Source organism: Chlorocebus sabaeus, chromosome 20, assembly GCF_047675955.1.
Source record: "Chlorocebus sabaeus isolate Y175 chromosome 20, mChlSab1.0.hap1, whole genome shotgun sequence".
Taxonomy (NCBI): Eukaryota; Metazoa; Chordata; class Mammalia; order Primates; family Cercopithecidae; genus Chlorocebus; species Chlorocebus sabaeus.
This window is the reverse complement of record NC_132923.1, coordinates 15,751,638-15,766,819: the sequence shown is the minus strand read 5'-3', so window position 1 is coordinate 15,766,819 and position 15,182 is coordinate 15,751,638. Positions and strand designations below refer to the sequence as shown.

Genomic DNA, 15,182 nt, shown 5'->3' with positions numbered 1-15,182 from the left:
TGTTTTGTTTTTGAGACAGAGTCTCACTCTGTTGCCCAGGCTGGAGTACAGTGGTACGATCTCAGCTCACTGCAACCTCCACCTCCTGAGTTCAAGCAATCATCCTCCCTCAGCCTCCCGAGTAGCTGGGATTACAGGCGTGTGCCACCACACTCAGCTAATTTTTGTATTTTTAGTAGAGACAGGTTTCACTATGTTGGCCAGGCTGGTCTCAAACTCCTGACCTCAGGTGATCTGCCCCCGTCAGCCTCCCAAAGTGCTGGTATTACAGGTGTGAGCGACTGCACCTAGACCCAGCTAATTTTTTTTATTTTTTTATTTTATTTTATTTTATTTTATTTTATTTTATTTTATTTTATTTATTTTGGAGACAGTTTCGCTCTTGTTGCCCAGGCTGGAGTGCAGTAGTACGATCTTGGCTCACTGCAACCTCGGCTCACTGCAACCTCCACCTCCCAGGTTCAAGCAATTCTCCTGCCTCAGCCTCCCACGTAGCTGAGATTACAGGCATGCACCACCACGCCCGGCTAATTTTGTATTTTTAGTAGAGACAGGGGTTTCACCATGTTGGTCAGGCTGGTCTTGAACTCCTGACCTCAAGTGATCCATCTGCCTCAACCTCCCAAAGGACTTGGATTACAGGTGTGAGCCACGGCGCCCAGCCTGTTTTCAAGGTTTTTATGAACACTAGTACCTCCATCATTTTCAACAGGTACAAAAAGAAGAAAGCTGCAAGAAGAAAAAGCCTACAATTAAGTTTCCTTCATTCAACCAATACTAGTTGAGTATCTACTACGTACGAAGGCACTGTCCTAACACTGATGAAAAAGAAAACATCAATAATAAGAGTGATGAGGAAATAAGAAATTTGAAGACATACAGGAATTGTCTAAAGGCCAAGTAAACCTTTGTCTTTTAGACTAAAAGACTGTGCTAAAGTAGTGAATAATAAGCAAGAAAAAAAGACCAGAGTGAATGATAAAACAGAAAAACGTTTTCCTGTATGATTAGAGGTCATTCTTAAAGAGGACAATACAATCATCTAGGGGATATTTGGGACATCTATGGAAGTGCTTTGGTTGTCACAGCAGTTAAGAAGTGCTTCTCACTATTCACAATAGCAGAGACATGGAATCAATCCAAATGCCTATCAATGAGAGGCTGGATAAAGAAAATGTGGTACATATACACCATGGAATACTATGCAGCCATAAAAAGGAACGAGTGATTACTTTGCAGGGATGTGGATGGAGCTGGAAGCCATTATCCTCAGCAAACTAACATAGGAACAGAAAACCACACATCACACATTCTCATTTGTAAGTAGGAGCTAAATGATGAGAACACATGGACATATGGTGGGGAACAACACACACTGGGACCTGTGAGGGGAGCCTCAGGAAGAACAGCTAATGGATGCTGGGCTTCATACCTAGGTGATGAGTTGATCTGTGCAGCCAACCACCATGGCACACATTTACCTACACAACAAAACCTGCACATTCTGCACATGTGCCCTGGGACTTAAAATAAAAGTTGAAGAAAAAAAAAGTGTTACTGACATTCAATTGGCAGAGGTCAGGAAAGCATAGGCAAGTCTGGCACAAAGAAAAAATGTCTTTATTCTCAAACTTCCTTATGAATAGTTAACTGGATTTTTAAAATTTGTATAATTACCAAAGCCTAGAACCTACACATAAGCACCAAATCCTTCTGCATAATTTTACTGATTTATTTATTTTTTGAGACAGGGTCTCACTCTGTCACCCAGGCTGGAGTGCAGCGGTGTGATCACGGTTCACTACAGCCTTGACCTCCTGGGCTCAGGTAATCCTCCCACCTCAGTCTCCCAGGTAGCTGGGACTTCAGGCACGTGCCACCACGTCCGGCTAATTTTTTAAAAATTTTTTTGAAGAGACAGAGTTTTACCATGTTGCTCAGGCTAGTCTCCAACTCCTGGGCTCAAGTGATCCATCTGCCTTGGCATCCCAAAGTGTTGGGATTACACACGTAAGCCACCATGCCCAGTCCATAATTTTAATATGTACTGAATGTCCAGAAAAGCAACTGCTGAATAAAGTAAGAGAAAACTGTACTTTGGGGCAGATACAGTGGCTCACGTTTGTAATCACAGCACTTTGGGAGGCCAAGGAGGAGGACAGCTTGAGCCTAATTCAAAACCAGCCTGGGTAACTAAGTGAGATCCCATCTCTACCAAAAAAAAAAAAGGGGGGGGAAGAAGAAGAAGAGGAAGAGGAAGAGGAAGAGGAGGAGGAGGAGGAGGAGGAGGAGGAGGAGGAGGAGGAAGAAGAAGAAGAAGAAGAAGAAGAAGAAGAAGAAGAAGAAGAAGAAGAAGAAGAAGAAGAAGAAGAAAGAAGCTGTATTTGAGTTTTATTTATACATTTGCAAAGAACTGTTCACTGTACTGGTTTGCTTCTCCTGGTATTTAAGTTGCAAATACCCTTACAGCAGTCTATTCAGGCAGCTGTTATGTCAAGCGAATCTGTCAGAAATGTTTTCTATTTATCCTTCATCTTACTGCAAGATAATTTTTTAAATTATATATGTAGGGCCGGGCGTGGTGGCTCACGCCTGTAACCCCAATAGTTTGGGTGGCCGAGGTGGGCAGATCACTTGAAGCCAGGAGTTCGAGACCAGCCTGGCCAACATGGTGAAACCCTGCCTCTACAAAGAACAAATAATAATACAAAAAAATTAGTCAGGTTTGGTGATGCATGCTTGTAATCTCAGCTACTTGGAAGGCTAAGGCAGGAGCATCACTTGAAGCACCCTGGAGGCAGAGGATGCAGTGAGCCAAGATCACACCACTGCAGCGCGGCCTGGTTGACAGAGATTCTGTCTCAAAAATATATATATACATATATATATATGTATGTATGTAGAAAAGTTGTATTACCTGTGGATTTCATTTCATTAAAGAGAGTATTTCAAAATACTTATAAAAAGAGGGAACTGGATCTGAGAGGTTTGAGAACTAACGGGCTAGAAGATCAGCATCACTGTAGGATGCCTGCAGGTCTCAGTTAATCCAGCAAAAGGTAAGAAAGAGCATGTAACTATAATTGTTTTTTCTTTTGAGAATGTAAATTCTAAGCATGGTGAAAGGTAAGCAAAATGAAACTTCTGGAAGATGGTACTATGGTTTAAAAGCCTATTCAAATCTATACAACATCAAAGTAAGCGGCAACGAGGTAAACATTACCTTGTCTACTAAGAAGTTTCCTGTGACACATCCTCAAATTGTCAAGGAGAGAGATTAATCTGTCTTAACAGATTTTCAAGGAAGATAAAACTAACTGGTCTGGCCAGGCGTGGTGGCTCACGCCTGTAATCCCAGCACTTTGGAAGGCCAAGGCAGGCAGATCACTTGAGGTCAGGAGTTTGAGACCAGCCTGGCCAACATGGTGAAACCCTGCCTTTACTAAAAATACAAAATTAGCCAGGTGTGGTGGTACACACCCATAATCCCAGCTACTCGGGAGGCTGAGGCACCAGAATTGCTTGAACATGGGAGGCGGAGGTTGCAGTGAGCCAAGATTGCACCACTGTACTCCAGCCTGGGTGACAGAGTGACGCTCTAGGTCTCAAAAAAAAAAAAACTGGTCTGTTTTGGGGAAAGAGTCACCAACAGTCTACTTATCATATAAGAAAAGTATGCCTGGTTTAAAAATCACTAGAGCCAACTCACTTCTGTCTTTTTCTTCAAGAGATGGGGTTTTGCCATATCACCCAGGCTAGTCTCAAACTCCTGAGCTCAAGTGATCCATCCACCTCAGCCTCCCAAAGTGCTGGGATTACAGGTATGAGCCACCATACCTGGCCTACTTCTAACTGATATACATGCATCTGGGGACCTCTGAGAAACTCCGAACTGCAAACAATTGAAAAAAGAAATTTTTAAAAAAGAAAAATTTTTCAGCACCTAAACTTCTGTGTGAAACTACAACCACCAAAATGTTTCCAATACAGTAATGGCCCTATTTCTCTGCAAATAAGGATTGCTCATCATTCTTACACTGCCTTTCAATTAGGATTATACAGATACATTCCTCATTCAAGCTTTCAATACGTGCACCTAAGTATTATTTTACAGTGGGATATACTTAGGTAAACTGAGAGGGTCAGATGACTCAGAAGTCGCCTGAAGAATTTTAGAACAAAGATTAATAACTCCAATATACCCCCTCAACCAAGAATTTGAAGAAACTAAGAGGTTAAACACAAAATTTCCAGAGCTCATGAAACTTCTGAGAAGTGTAAGAGAAACACAGAAAGTAAAACTAAAAGTAAGGCTTGTTGTCTGTTTTCACCTTGTTTTCAAACTGGGATTTCCAGCTGTCTTACTAAATTACATGCAGTGTTACTATCTCAATTAATTCTCAACTGACAAAACATGTGGATAGTTTTCTTTTAGAAGTCACCCTTACAGTATGTAACTTGAGAGGAGTAATCCAATTCCTCTGGTCTCAGTAACTCCAAAGACAGAAAGTGACTCCAACAGATATAGCTATAATGGAATCGCAGCCACTAACTGAGCCCTAGTTCCTGTTCTAAACAATCTCTCCCATCAGTGCTTTGCCTAAAATTATACGGTCTCAATTATCTTACTGAAAATTCACTGGGATCCCAAAATTAAAAATCAAACCTACACCAAAACAAACCTTAAACACCAATAGCACAAGATGACACTGACTATCCCTCTAGCTATCCCAGGGTTTCTCAACCTCAGTCCTCTTAACTTTTTGGGCCCAATATAATTCTTTGAGGGGGCTATCCTGTGCACTGTAGCATGTTCAGCAGCATCTCTGGCCTCTACCCACTGGACGACAGTAGCAGCCCTCCTCACAACCCCCAGTTATGAAAATCAAAAATGTCTACAGGCTGGGTGTGGTGGCTCACGCCTACAATCCCAATACTCTGGGAGGCCCAGGCAGGACTGCTTGAGGCCAGGAGTTTGACATCAGCCTAGGCAACACAGTAAGACTCTTGTCTCTACAAAAAATTTAAAAATTAGCCAGGTGTGGTGGTATGGTGGTACAGCTACTTGGGAGGCTGAGGTGGGAGGACTGCTTGAGCCCAGGAAGTAGAAGTTGCAACGAGCCAGTGATCACACCACCGCACTCCAACCTGGGCAACAAAGTGAGAAAAAAAAATTGTCTACAGATTTTGCCAAATGTTCCCTGGGAAACAAAACTACCCGAAATTGAAAACCACTGCTCTAGGCTATCTCCTTTATTACTCATTAGGCTGTGAAGAGATCCAGCCTGGCCAACATGGTGAAACCCCCATCTCTACTAAAAATACAAAAATTAGCTGAGCGCGGTGCCAGGCACCTGTAATCCCAGCTACTTGGGAGGCTGAGGCAGGAGAATTGCTTGAAACTGTAAGGTGCAGGATGCAGTGAGCCGAGATCGCGCCACTGCACTCCAGTCAGGGTGAAAGAGGGAAACTCCATTTAAAAAAAAAAAAAAAAGAGGCAACTAAACATAAAGAAATACAAAGTGTTAGCACATCTAGTTGGTACTTCCCCCAAAAATTCAAAAAATTCATCTGCAGTGAGTTCAATTTTCAGATTTTTTTCTTCCTTATACTGAAAAAGTCCCACACAAATTTCCCCAATATATACATTTATATTTATCAGTAGAATTTCAAGGATAAACTAGCCTCTACCTATAAGAATGCATATTTATTTCCAGATATTGCAGTGAATATATGTACTGACACTGTACATTCCAATTTCATATGGCAGCACCTGCATTTTGTACCACTGTAGCCTTTTAAAGACCTCAAAACACTGAAGTCATTACTTTTTAAATATAACTACTGGGTGTTCAACTCATCAATCATTCAATCAAAAAATATTTAATTAGCAACTGCTATATAACACCAGATAGATACCTCTCTGGGACCTTTCCAAGAATCGTGCAACTTAGAAAGGTCAGTGAGCTTAAAGGGTCACAAAGTCTTTAAGAAATCTGCTTTTTAGCTACTTTTATTATGGGTGGTTTGAACATTTTCCTGTATTAGAGTTACTACAAGTACAATTCAATGATGAATGCCTTCTGTAGCACCTGGTAGAGCCAAACTAGATAACATTACTTATTGATAAGGAAAACATTTTATTAGATCACAGATGATGATAAAAGAAGAAGATAGAGGGAGAGAAGCCTACTACATAGTTTCTTCAGGTGGAGTCTGAAGGTGAGCAGGCCTTAACCTGATCTCTTCATCTGGATTTAGGAAGATACCCTGATCTCCATAAAATACTTAAAGAACCACCCTAGTCTCATCAGTACCAAACGTAGGTTACTCTGCATATGATTTATCTCACCTGTTTAATGATGACTCTACCAAATTTAATCTCATAAGGTTACATTCCCTGACCTTGATTTAATGGGGAAAGACGGATGGTAGGGTGTAGGGACGGAACACCTTTACACTCCATGACACTGCCCTCTGTGGTGTACTACCCAGTCATTCATAATCAACGTAGCATACTAACTCCATTAGTCATGGCTTCACATTGTCTCTCAATAAGATAGGTCGAGTTTCTGCTATGGTTTTGAAAATAATACTCCGAAGTTACTTTAAGTATTTATTCTATCATCTGATGACCAAAAAATCTACAATGGCATTTTACCCAATCCTACAGAAACTTGAAATCCTGAGGCTCCAGACTATAGAATCGAAATCTGATTTTAAAATCCAAGTTTAGGCCGGGCGCAGTGGCTCTAGCCTGTAATCCCAGCACTTTGGGAGGCCGAGACGGGCGGATCACGAGGTCAGGAGATCGAGACCATCCTGGCTGACACAGTGAAACCCCGTTTCTACTAAAAAATACAAAAAACTAGCCGGGCGAGGTGGCGGGCGCCTGTAGTCCCAGCTACTTGGGAGGCTGAGGTGGGAGAATGGCGTGAACCCGGGAGGCGGAGCTTGCAGTGAGCTGAGATCCGGCCACTGCACTCCAGCCTGGGCGGCAGAGCCAGACTCCCATCTCAAAAAAAAAAAAAAAAAAATCCAAGTTTAGTACTCACAAAATTCTACTAAAGTTATTTTCACTGTAAACAGGAAAACACTTTCAATAAGAAGAAGAAATTCCTAAACAATACTCACTTGGAATGGAGACTTTTTGAAGCCTAACAGAAAACAATGCTACAAAATATGTCTTCATTTTTAAATTCCCTTCATGATTTCTCCTTATTTCTTAATATCTTCTTTCCAAATGAACCTTTTGTCCTCTTTTTGAATGGGTTTTTTTTTTTTTTTTTTTTGAGACAGAGCCTCCCTCTTGTTGCGAGTACAATGGTGTGATCTCGGCTCACTGCAACCTCTGCCTCCTAGGTTTTCAAGCAATTCTCCTGCCTCTGTCTCCCGAGCCCAGCTTAAATCACTAAATTGTTTAGATTAGAGGCGCCCACCACCACACAAGGCTAAGTTTTGTATTTTTAGTAGAGACGGGATTTCACCATGTTGGCCAGGCTGATCTCGAACTCCTGACCTCAGGTGATCTGCCCACCTTGGCCTCCCAAAATGCTGGGATTACAGGCGCTAGTCACCATGCCCTGCCCTCTTTTGTCCTCTTATCTGGGTAGATCCAACCCAAAGACACACAAAGCTAGAATTGATCAGGATTAGCAGTAAGGAGTGTTATTTTATCAAATTAAATGAATTCAGTCTACATGTGGCTTTAAAAAAAAAAAAAGATGAAATAATAAAATAATAAAATTTTTAAAAGAAGAGAAGAGTGATTAAACCTTGCAACCTAGTCCCATTGAACACAATCATGGCTCTGAAACAGTCCTTCCCATTGAATGGGTGAAGAAACCTAGTAATAGCTCATTAAAAGCTGATGTAAACTCAATACCCAGCCTCTGGTGTTCAGTGAGGACAGCACTCATAGGTGACGGGTTCTTTCTTTCTCTTTCTTTTCTTTTTTCTCTCCTCTCTCCCCTCTCTTCTCTCTCCTCCAGACTGGGTCTCTGCTGCCCAGGCTGGAGTACAGTGGCACAACCATAGCTCACTGTAACCTCGAATATCCTGGGCTCAAGCAATTCTTCCACCTCAGCCTCCCAAGTAGCTAGGACTACAAGCACATGCCACCATGCCCAGCTAAGTTTTATTTTTTATTTTTGTTGAGACAGGGTCTTGCTATGTTGTCCAGACTGGGAGAACATTTTAAACAAAGGGAGACAGAGGTCTAAAAATAGGTAACACATAGAATGGTGAGGTAAATGCTATGGCCAAGGCACAGGGCGTGTGGAGGGATGAGATGAGTTTCTGAAGCTGATTAGATTATATCATGGAGTCTTTTTCTTTTTGAGATAAGCTCGCTCTGTCACCCAGACTGGAGTGTACTGGCACAATCACAGCTCACTGCAGCCTTGACCTCCCGGGCTTGAGCGATCTTCCCCACCTCAGCCTCCTGAGTAGCTAGGACCACAGGCACACACCACCACCCCTGGCTAATTTTTTTTATTTTTGTAGAGATAGGGTCTCACTTTGTTGCCCAGGCTAGTCCCAAACTCCAGGGCTCAAGTAATCCTCTCCTGCCTTGGGTTCCCAAAGTGCTGGTATAACAGGTATGAGCCACAGCATGCCCCACTAAGTGATGGTTCTTGGTATCCAACTATCACAAGAGTCAGTACCTTCTTTGTTTACTTTGTTTTTATACAATTTATCCATATCTGATTTTGACTGGGGTATTAAGCCTTTTTATATATTGACTATAAATGGTTTTTAGGTTTTATGTCCTTCATTTTGCTCTTTGTTTTCTATACATCTTTCTTAGATTTTAGGTTTGGGGGTACATATGTACATTTGTTACATGGACAAACTACGTCAGTGGAATTTGGTGTACAGATTTCGTCACCCAGCAACTGAGCATAGTACAAGACAGTTTTTTGACCCTCATCCTCCTCTTACCCTCACCACCTCAAGTAAGCCCTCGTGTCCATGTTTGTGCCCATGTGTACTCAATGTTAGCTCCCACTTATAAGTGAGAACACGTGATACTTGGCTTTCTGTTCCTGCTTTAATTCACTTAGGATAATGACCTCCAGCTGCATCCATGTTGCTGCAAAGGTCACGATTTCGGTTTTGGGTTTTTTTTTTTTAAATAGCTGCATAGTATCCCATGGTGTATGTGTACTACATTTTCTTTATTAAGTCCACCACTGATGGGCATCTAGGTTGATTCCACGTCTTTGCTCTTGTGAATAGTGCCACAATAAACATACAAGTGCATGTGCCGTTTTGGTAAAACGATTTATATTCCTTTGGGTATATAACCCAGTAACGGATTGCTGGGCAGAATGGTAGTTCTGTTTTAAGTTCTTTGGGAAATCAAACAGCCTTCCACAGTGGCTGAACTAATTTACATTCTCACCCGCAGTGTATAAGCATTCCCTTTACCCCACAACCTTGCCAACAACTGTTATTTTTGGCTTTCTAATAATAGCTATTCTGACTGGTGTGAGATGGCATCTCACTGTGGTTTTGGTTTGCATTTGTCTGATGATTAGCGATGTTGCGCATTTTTTCATATGCTTATTGGGCCACATATATGTCTTCTTTTGAGAAGTGCGTAGACAAAAAAAAAACCAAAATCATACCAACCACACTCTTGGACCACAGCACAATTAAAATAGAAATCAATACTAAAAAAGTCTCTCAAAACTATACAATTACATGGAAATGAAACAACTTGCTCCTGAATGACTTTTGAGTAAAAACTGAAATTAAGGGAGAAATCAGAAAGTTCTCTGAAACTAATGAAAACACAGATACAGCATACCAGAATCACTAGGACACGGTTAAAGCAGTATTAAGAGGAAAGTTTATAGCACTAAACACATCAAAAAACTAGAAAGATCTCAAATTAACAACCTAACATCACATCTAGAGAAACTAGAAAAACAAGAACCAACCAACCCCAAAGCCAGCAGAATAACCAAAATCAGTGCTGAACTGAATGAAATTGAGATGCGAAAATCCATACAAATAAATGATAAACGAAACCAAAAGTTGGTTCTTTCAAAGAATAAACAAAACTGATAGATCCCTAGCTAGATTAATAAAGAAAAAAAGAGAGAAGATCTAAATAAACACAATAAGAAATGACAAAACTGACATTACCACCAATCCCACAGAAATACAAAAAACCCTCAGAGACTATTACAAACACCTCTATGCACACAAACTAGAAAACCTAAAATTCCAGATAAATTCCTGCAAACATACAACCCCACAAGACTGAACCAGGAAGAAACTGAAATTCTGAACAGACCAATGATGAGTTCCAAAATTGAATCAGTAATAAAAAACCTGGCCACGGCCATGGCTCATGCCTACAATCCCAGCACTTTGGGAGACAAAGGCAGGCAGATCACTTGAGCCCAGGAGAGACCAGTCTGGGCAACATGAAGAAACCTTATCTCTCAAAAACAAAACAAAACAAAACAAAAGAGAAAATGAGCCACGTGTGGTAGCACATACCTGTAGGCCCAGCTACTCAGGAGGGTAAGGTGGGAGGATCACCTGAGTTTGGGAAGTCAAGGCTGCAGTGAGCCGTGATCATGCCACTGAACTCCAGTATGGGCAACACAGTGAGACCCTGTCTCAAAAAATAATGAAAAGTAAAAACTTACCAACCAGAAAAGGCCCTGGACCAGATGGACTCACAGCCAAATTCTACCAGACACATGAAGAAGAGCTGGTACCAATTCTACTGAAATTATTCCAAAAAATCGAGGAGGGACTCTTCCCTAACCCATTTTATGAGGCCAGCAGCATTCTGATACCAAAACCTGGCAAAGACACAACGAAAAAAGAAAACTCCAGGCCAATATCCCTGATGAACACAGACACAAAAATCCTAAATAAAATACTAACAAACCAAACCAGCAGCACATTAAAAAGCTAATGCAGGCCAGTGTGGTGGCTCACATCTGTTATCGCAGCACTTTGGGGAGCCAAGTCAGGCAGATCACTTGAGGTTAGGATTTCAAGGCCAACCCAGCCAACATGGGGAAACCCCGTCTCTACTGAAAGTACAAAAATTAGCCAGGTCTAGTGGTGCAAACCTGTAATCCCAGGTACCTGGGAGGCTGAGGCACGAGAATCATCTGAACTCACAAGACAGAGGTTGCAGTCAGCTGAGCTAGTTCCACTACACTCCAGCCTGGACAACAGAGCGAGACTCCGTCTCAAATAAATATATAAATAAATAGCGGCCGGGCGCGGTGGCTCACGCCTGTAATCCCAGCATTTTGGGAGGCCGAGACGGGCAGATCACATGGTCAGGAGATTGAGACCATCCTGGCTAACACGGTGAAACCCCGTCTCTACTAAAAATACAAAAAATTAGCCAGGCGTGGTGGCAGGTGCCTGTAGTCCCAGCTACTCAGGAGGCTGAGGCAGGAGAATGGCGTGAACCTGGGAGGCGGAGCTTGCAGTAAGCCGAGATAGCTCCACTGCACTCCAGCCTGGGCGACAGAGTGAGACTCCGTCTCAAAAAAAAAAAAAATTAAAAAAATTAAAATAAAAAGCGAATCCACCACAATCAAGTAGTCTTTACTCCTGGGGTGCAAGGTTAGTTCAACATACGTAAATCAATAAATGCGATTCATCACATAAACAGAATTAAAAACAAAAACCACATATCAGGTCAGCCGCAATGGCTCATGCCTGTAACCCCAGCACTTTGGGAGGCTGAGGCAGGCAGATTGCTTAAGCCCAGGAATTTGAGACCAGCCAGGGCAACGTGGCAGAATCCCATCTCTACAAAAAAGAAAAAAAATTAGCCGCGCATGGTGGAACCCACCTATCTACTAATACTCAGGAGGCTATAGTGGGAGGACAGATTAAGCCCATGAATTCAAGAACAGCCTGGGCAACAAGACAGAATAAATTCTGTCTCTATTTAAAAATAAAAAAGGAGGCTGGGTGCGATGGCTCACGCCTGTAATCCCACCACTTTGGGAGGCCGAGGTGGGCGTATCACGAGGTCGAGATGGAGACCATCCTGGTCAACATGGTGAAACCCCGTCTCTACTAAAAATACAAAAATTAGCTGGGCATGGTGGCACGTGCCTGTAGTCTCCACTACTCGGGAGGCTGAGGCAGGAGAATTGCTTGAACCCAGGAGGCAGAGGTTGCAGTGAGCCGAGATCGCACCACTGCACTCCAGCCTGGCGACAGAGCAAGACTCCGTCTCAAAAACAAACAAAAAAAAAGAGAACATACTGTATAATTGAAAATTACTAAGACAGTAGATTTTAAGTGTTCTCACCACATAAAAATAAATATGTGAGGTAATGCTTGTTAAATAGCTTGATTTAACCATTCCGTGTATACATATATCAAATCATGCTGTACACTATAAAAAATACAGTATACAACTTTTAGTTGTGAAAAAAACATGATTTATTAAATGCTTCTCCCCTCTTCATCACCCTCCCCTTCCTTTTGCTACCTCACAGTCTTTGGAATTCTCAATCTGAAATGTACCTATCCTTCAAAACTCAATTTAAATCCCACTGGCCGCATCAATGCTACGAAATTCCCCTCTCTGTATCCTAAAGCACACATCCTCACCCCTTTATGCTGTTACTTTTTCCATGTTTGCCTTGTTTTTCCCCAAAAGCTGTAAGATCCTTAAGGTCAGGAACCACATATCGCTCCATATCACCTCCAGGACACTCAGCAGAGAACCTTGGATATATTTAGGAAGAATCTGGTTATATTCAATTGTGTTAGGCCTCAATTTACAAATCAGACATGACAAATAACATATCAGACCAAAAGGATCAAGAAACTTCTCTAGGCATTAAGTAAGGCTTAGAAAAACACCTACTCAGCCTTTAAAAATATCCCTTTGAAATAAGGACTTAAAGGTGAGAAGAAAATATATAATCAACTGTGGAAATTTAGACTGTCTTCTCACTCTTTTTTTTTTTTTTTTTTTTTTTTTTGAGATAGGGTCTCACTCTGTTGCCCAGGCTGGAGTGCAATGGTGTAATCACAGCTCATTGCAACTTCCGCCTCCTGGGGTCAGGCAATCCTCCTACCTCAGCCTCCTGAATAGCTGGGACTACAGGTGCATGCCACCACACACGGCAGATTTTATTATTTTTTGGTACAGATGGGGTTTCTCCATGTTGCCCAGGCTAGTCTCAAACTCCTGAGCTCAAGCAATCTGCCTGCCTTGGACTCCCGAAGTGTTGGGATTACAGGCGTGAGCCACCACGCCTGGCCAACTTCTCACTCTTAAAGGCAAAATAGTGAACAGCAAGTTAAAGATCAAAAAAGCTAAGGTTGCAATATTCAACAAGGCATCACATTCAATAACACACCCCTGGTCGGTTACACACATAATGGCTGAATTCCAGACCCCCTCTCTATGGTAAAAGAGTTCTGCAGGCTCTGATGTTGGCTGGAAAAAAACTAGGCACCTGCTCTTCCCAGCACTGAAATATGGCCAAAAAAGAAAAAAAAAAACCATAAACACACAGCAAAATCAGCAAGCAAAGCTAGCATTTAGGCGGGGAGTGGTGGCTCACGCCTGTAATCTCAGTGCTTTGGAAGCCCGAGTCGGGCGGATCACTTGAGGTCAAGGGTTCGAGACCAGCTTGGCCAACAAGGTGAAACTCTGTTTCTACTAAAAATACAAAAATTAGCCAGGGTGTGGTGGTCGCGTGCCTATAGTCCCAGCTACTTGGAGGCTGAGGCAGGAGACTCGCTTGAACCCGGCAGGTGGAGGTTGCAGTCAGCCAAAATCATGCTCCTGGGTGATAGACGGAGACTGTCTCAAAGGGAGGAAAAAAAAAAAGCTAAGTAGCATTTATACGAAACTATGACTCCGATGTTGGGGGTGAGGCAAGTAGAGAGGACAGAATATATCATAATGCCTTAAACAAAACTTTTGAGAGAGAGAAGACTATAAAACACCCTTTAAGCACTTACTCACTGGACTCCATTTGTTTCTAAGAAATAAGATATACAGACTCACTTTAGAAGGCTTCCTCCTACACTGTATCTGAGACACCATAAATATAAACATACATTATGTTGCCACTCTATGGTTAGGCTGAACCTGGACACTTCTAAGGAATGGAACAACCATGAAGGCAGTTGGCCAAAGATAGGACTGACATTCACCCTGGGGGAACTCCTCGTAGTAGCTACAACCCAAGCCAAAACAGCTTCTGGGTTTGTGATGCTGGTGCTGGCTAATAAGCTGCGTAAGTGTTGTTTGTTTTTTGTAGAGAGGAGTCTCACTGTGTTGCCCAGGCTGGTCTCAAACTCCTGGCCTCAAGCAATCCTCCTGCCTCGTCCTCCCAAAGTACTGGAATTACAGACCTGAGCCACTGCGCCTGACCTACAAAAGTGCTTTTTTCACAACCACAGCACTGCCTCTCAAGGAGCTAACAGTCTGGCAGAAACTCGTGAAAACCAATTTCATGTCAGAGGAAGCAACCCCAACATTCTATCCCGGCTCTTTTTCTTAAGTGAAGAAAGGGACAGGGCGGGGGGGCGGAACAATGGTATTAAAGACACTGGCAACATGACAACCAAAATAAACGAAGTTGAAACAGTACTGCCTTCCTCCTAAAGCCATTTCCTTCAATAGTGATAGGAGTGCAGGCCGTCTGCAAGTCATTAGTACGCTGCTATTTTCACTTTCACAAGGACCCTGGAAACCTCTGAAGAGCAAAATCCTCCTTTTCGCCTCACAGATACCATCCAACCCCTTTTCTGTGCTTCCTTCCTTCCCCAGAGAAAACCGAATAGGGACAATCCTCAGCAATCCGCTATTTTGCTTCACTGACAAGGGAGGTGGCGGGGGCGGGGGGAGTGAAAAGTGGAAAAGAACGTAGAGGAAGGTGAGAAGACACAGCGGAAGGAGTATGGGGGGAGGTCATCGTGGGGAAAAGACCAGGTATAAAAGAATGCAAGAAAATTGAGGGGAGAGTTATCAGAGGGAAACTTGCTAAGAAAAAAATAATAATAATGACAGGAGAGGTAAAGAGGTGAGATCAGGTGGAGCAGCCCAGGATGAATTAAGAGGTGGGCAGGAGGTACGGGGTCGGAGCCGTGACGCCCAGGGTCTAGGGCCAGTGGCTGGAAAAGTGGGCAGCAGGTATTCGGCGGACCAATGTCCT

General features: G+C 42.6%; 1 protein-coding gene across 2 annotated transcripts in view; it reads right to left on the bottom strand.

Annotated features, from left to right (window-relative positions):
- The window catches only part of RNF115 (ring finger protein 115), an 81,355-nt gene that overhangs the window by 65,963 nt on the left and 210 nt on the right, over positions 1-15,182 (bottom strand). The gene's annotated exons all lie outside the window — the stretch shown is intronic.